This window comes from Schistocerca americana, chromosome 3 (genome assembly GCF_021461395.2).
Source record: "Schistocerca americana isolate TAMUIC-IGC-003095 chromosome 3, iqSchAmer2.1, whole genome shotgun sequence".
NCBI lineage: Eukaryota > Metazoa > Arthropoda > Insecta > Orthoptera > Acrididae > Schistocerca > Schistocerca americana.
The window spans coordinates 591,047,918-591,052,917 of NC_060121.1; the positions used below are offsets into that span (position 1 = coordinate 591,047,918).

The 5,000-nt window shown below is 53.6% G+C and overlaps 1 non-coding gene across 1 annotated transcript in view; it reads right to left on the reverse strand.

The window, feature by feature from the left end:
* LOC124608877 overlaps positions 1-1,332 on the reverse strand; it is a 1,910-nt gene extending 578 nt beyond the window's left edge. The window contains exon 1 of the ribosomal RNA XR_006979431.1: positions 1-1,332. This exon is cut by the window's left edge and continues 578 nt beyond it. This is a non-coding gene — a ribosomal RNA (small subunit ribosomal RNA).
* Between the last annotated feature and the right edge of the window lie 3,668 nt (positions 1,333-5,000).

Genomic DNA, 5,000 nt, shown 5'->3' on the forward strand with positions numbered 1-5,000 from the left:
CAATCCTTCTGGTGTCCGGGCCTGGTGAGGTTTCCCGTGTTGAGTCAAATTAAGCCGCAGGCTCCACTCCTGGTGGTGCCCTTCCGTCAATTCCTTTAAGTTTCAGCTTTGCAACCATACTTCCCCCGGAACCCAAAAGCTTTGGTTTCCCGGAGGCTGCCCGCCGAGTCATCGGAGGAACTGCGGCGGATCGCTGGCTGGCATCGTTTATGGTTAGAACTAGGGCGGTATCTGATCGCCTTCGAACCTCTAATTTTCGTTCTTGATTAATGAAAACATACTTGGCAAATGCTTTCGCTTCTGTTCGTCTTGCGACGATCCAAGAATTTCACCTCTAACGTCGCAATACGAATGCCCCCGCCTGTCCCTATTAATCATTACCTCGGGTTCCGAAAACCAACAAAATAGAACCGAGGTCCTATTCCATTATTCCATGCACACAGTATTCAGGCGGGCTTGCCTGCTTTAAGCACTCTAATTTGTTCAAAGTAAACGTGCCGGCCCACCGAGACACTCACTCAAGAGCACCCTGGTAGGATTGCAACGGGGTCCGCCTCGGGACGCACGAGCACGCACGAGGCGCGTCGCACGCCTTCAGCTCGCCCCACCGGCAGGACGTCCCACGATACATGCCAGTTAAACACCGACGGGCGGTGAACCAACAGCGTGGGACACAAATCCAACTACGAGCTTTTTAACCGCAACAACTTTAATATACGCTATTGGAGCTGGAATTACCGCGGCTGCTGGCACCAGACTTGCCCTCCAATAGATACTCGTTAAAGGATTTAAAGTGTACTCATTCCGATTACGGGGCCTCGGATGAGTCCCGTATCGTTATTTTTCGTCACTACCTCCCCGTGCCGGGAGTGGGTAATTTGCGCGCCTGCTGCCTTCCTTGGATGTGGTAGCCGTTTCTCAGGCTCCCTCTCCGGAATCGAACCCTGATTCCCCGTTACCCGTTACAACCATGGTAGGCGCAGAACCTACCATCGACAGTTGATAAGGCAGACATTTGAAAGATGCGTCGCCGGTACGAGGACCGTGCGATCAGCCCAAAGTTATTCAGAGTCACCAAGGCAAACGGACCGGACGAGCCGACCGATTGGTTTTGATCTAATAAAAGCGTCCCTTCCATCTCTGGTCGGGACTCTGTTTGCATGTATTAGCTCTAGAATTACCACAGTTATCCAAGTAACGTGGGTACGATCTAAGGAACCATAACTGATTTAATGAGCCATTCGCGGTTTCACCTTAATGCGGCTTGTACTGAGACATGCATGGCTTAATCTTTGAGACAAGCATATGACTACTGGCAGGATCAACCAGGGAGCTGCGTCAACTAGAGCTGAGCAGCCGGCCGCCCGGGAGTGTGTCCCGGGGGCCCGCGCGAACACGCAAGCGTCCGCTCAATTATTCTGCAAACAGGAGGAGGCTGAGCTCCCCTGCACAATACACCTCGAAACCCTCTCAGGTCCCGGCGGCGCGCAGCGCCGTCCTAAGTACTTGGTCGGGTTCGAGAGTGGCGCAATCGCCCGGAGTTTGGCGAGTAGACGCTTTAGGTGCGACCACCCGTGCTCCCAACTGAGCTTGCCGCTGCCGACAGAGGCCCGGGAGCGTGCTGTCGTGGCATTGCCGGCGGGAGACAACACGCGCCACCTACGGTGGCCGGCAGCTCCAACGCCAGCGCCACAGAAGGACAAAAGCCCCACTTGGGTGCCGAAGCGAACTCTCCCAGCACAGCGCACGCGCCAACACGTCCGCACAGCTGCGATACAATCCACCTGCGAGAACCGCAGAGGCGACCGAGCAGCAGACGGCGTCGCGGCGCCGAGCGCCGGGCGGCGGCGCATCCTCAGCGCACACAGTCCTCAATCGGACCAGCACACTGCAGATGTCCACCGCGCTTCGCACCGGGCCCGCGAGGACCTACTTTGGCCGCACGGCGCCGCGTGCAGGGTGCGCCGGCGCGCAGCTGCGCCGCCTGCCGCCTCCGTCGGCCGGCGCGCCTGCCACTGGCCGCCCCCACCAGCCGGCTGTAGCGCGTGCGCCCACGCACCGCGCGGCCAGCACGCCGGGAGGCCCCCCCTCACCGGCCGGGGACGGTCCCACCCAGCCACCGCCGCGTATCGCTTCACACCCACATGCCATTCACGTTCGTGGGCATGGTGGGTATCGCTGAAACAACCGGTTGGTAGCTCAACCGATCGTCGCCATCACTGATTCACCTCTAGCGAGAACAACCGCACCACAACGGTTTACCAGTTGTTCATTTGCGTAACGTCACCAGCAAACGTAGACGTCCATCGCCATTTGCAAATTCAACGATTGTTGCATGCCTGTGTCAGGTGTCACGACACACTATGTCTGCCCACATACACGCAACAACATGTGCACGCTTCGCGAACACGTGGAAGGTGGCCCCCGTACGTATGCGATGTCCATTGCGCGAACGACTGTCAACCGGCCTCTGTCGCATGTCGCAGATGTGGAACGCAGTGCACCATGCTATCACGGTGTGTGAGAGGAGACGACTACGTCTGACAACACGCGCCACTACATCAACAGACGGCTCATGCTGATCGCCATCCACGGCATACCATACTGCAATCCAGCTCTTATAGGGAGACGACACGTAGCTGAGTGCACAATATTTGGACCGTATGGTTCGCCGTTGTTGGCGCAGTCGTGGTACGGTCACACATGTACCACGATGTATCATTCAGTACATGAGGACCAATGTGCAGTACAGTGTGTGATTTGGACGTACAACATCAGCGGACAGTTGACACAAGCCGTACCACAACGTAGGCTGTGCTTCGCCATGCGAATGCCAATGAACAACTGCGAAGGGCATTGAGCATGTACGTCCTACTGCCATCCGCATTACAGTGTATAGCTGCAAGGTGTTTCACATGAAGCGATACTCTGGGGACCGGGCAGTGCGAGTAGCAAACTATATTGCGGGGGTTGCAGTTAGGCAACACTACACTAATTTAACGCGTCGTATGACAATTACAGAGCAGGTTAAGGCCCAACGTGTGTTGGGTTAAGGCCCAACGTGTGTTGGGTTAAGGCCCAACGTGTGTTGGGTTAAGGCCCAACGTGTGTTGGGTTAAGGCCCAACGTGTGTTGGGTTAAGGCCCAACGTGTGTTGGGTTAAGGCCCAACGTGTGTTGGGTTAAGGCCCAACGTGTGTTGGGTTAAGGCCCAACGTGTGTTGGGTTAAGGCCCAACGTGTGTTGGGTTAAGGCCCAACGTGTGTTGGGTTAAGGCCCAACGTGTGTTGGGTTAAGGCCCAACGTGTGTTGGGTTAAGGCCCAACGTGTGTTGGGTTAAGGCCCAACGTGTGTTGGGTTAAGGCCCAACGTGTGTTGGGTTAAGGCCCAACGTGTGTTGGGTTAAGGCCCAACATGTGTTGGGTTAAGGCCCAACGTGTGTTGGGTTAAGGCCCAACGTGTGTTGGGTTGAGGCCCAACGTGTGTTGGGTTGAGGCGCAACATAGGTTAGGTTGAGGCGCAACATAGGTTAGGTTGAGGCGCAACATGGGTTAGGTTAAGGCGCAACATGGGTTAGGTTAAGGCGCAACATGGGTTAGGTTAAGGCGCAACATGGGTTAGGTTAAGGCGCAACATGGGTTAGGTTAAGGCGCAACATGGGTTAGGTTAAGGCGCAACATGGGTTAGGTTAAGGCGCAACATGGGTTAGGTTAAGGCGCAACATGGGTTAGGTTAAGGCGCAACATGGGTTAGGTTAAGGCGCAACATGGGTTAGGTTAAGGCGCAACATGGGTTAGGTTAAGGCGCAACATAGGTTAGGTTAAGGCGCAACATGGGTTAGGTTAAGGCGCAACATGGGTTAGGTTAAGGTACAATATGGGTTAGGTTAAGGTACAATATGGGTTAGGTTAAGGTACAATATGGGTTAGGTTAAGGCGCAACATAGGTTAGGTTAAGGCGCAACATAGGTTAGGTTAAGGCGCAACATAGGTTAGGTTAAGGCGCAACATAGGTTAGGTTAAGGCACAACACGGGTTAGGTTAAGGTACAACACGGGTTAGGTTAAGGTACAACACGGGTTAGGTTAAGGTACAACACGGGTTAGGTTAAGGTACAACACGGGTTAGGTTAAGGTACAACACGGGTTAGGTTAAGGTACAACACGGGTTAGGTTAAGGTACAACACGGGTTAGGTTAAGGTACAACACGGGTTAGGTTAAGGTACAACACGGGTTAGGTTAAGGTACAACACGGGTTAGGTTAAGGCACAACACGGGTTAGGTTAAGGCACAATACGGGTTAGGTTAAGGCACAACACGGGTTAGGTTAAGGCACAACACGGGTTAGGTTAAGGCACAATACGGGTTAGGTTAAGGCACAATACGGGTTAGGTTAAGGCACAATACGGGTTAGGTTAAGGCACAATACGGGTTAGGTTAAGGCACAATACGGGTTAGGTTAAGGCACAATACGGGTTAGGTTAAGGCACAATACGGGTTAGGTTAAGGCACAATACGGGTTAGGTTAAGGCACAATACGGGTTAGGTTAAGGCACAATACGGGTTAGGTTAAGGCACAATACGGGTTAGGTTAAGGCACAATACGGGTTAGGTTAAGGCACAATACGGGTTAGGTTAAGGCACAATACGGGTTAGGTTAAGGCACAATACGGGTTAGGTTAAGGCACAATACGGGTTAGGTTAAGGCACAATACGGGTTAGGTTAAGGCACAATACGGGTTAGGTTAAGGTACACATTGTTGTAAGGAAAGGTGTTTTGGGGGGGGGGGGCCGGTTTGTTGATTGTGATTATCGTAAGTAAATGACTGCGGCATCATCTGATTTGGCACGTCAGGGTGCACCTTTGGCTCATGACAGGCGGCGCTCTGATTCCATGCTTGTGGCAGACCTGTGTCTTTCATTCCTGCCATTGTTTTTGTGGTGTGACAGGAGGCAGTATTGTGATGTTGGGTGCACCCCTGTGTAGGACATGTGTGGGTGT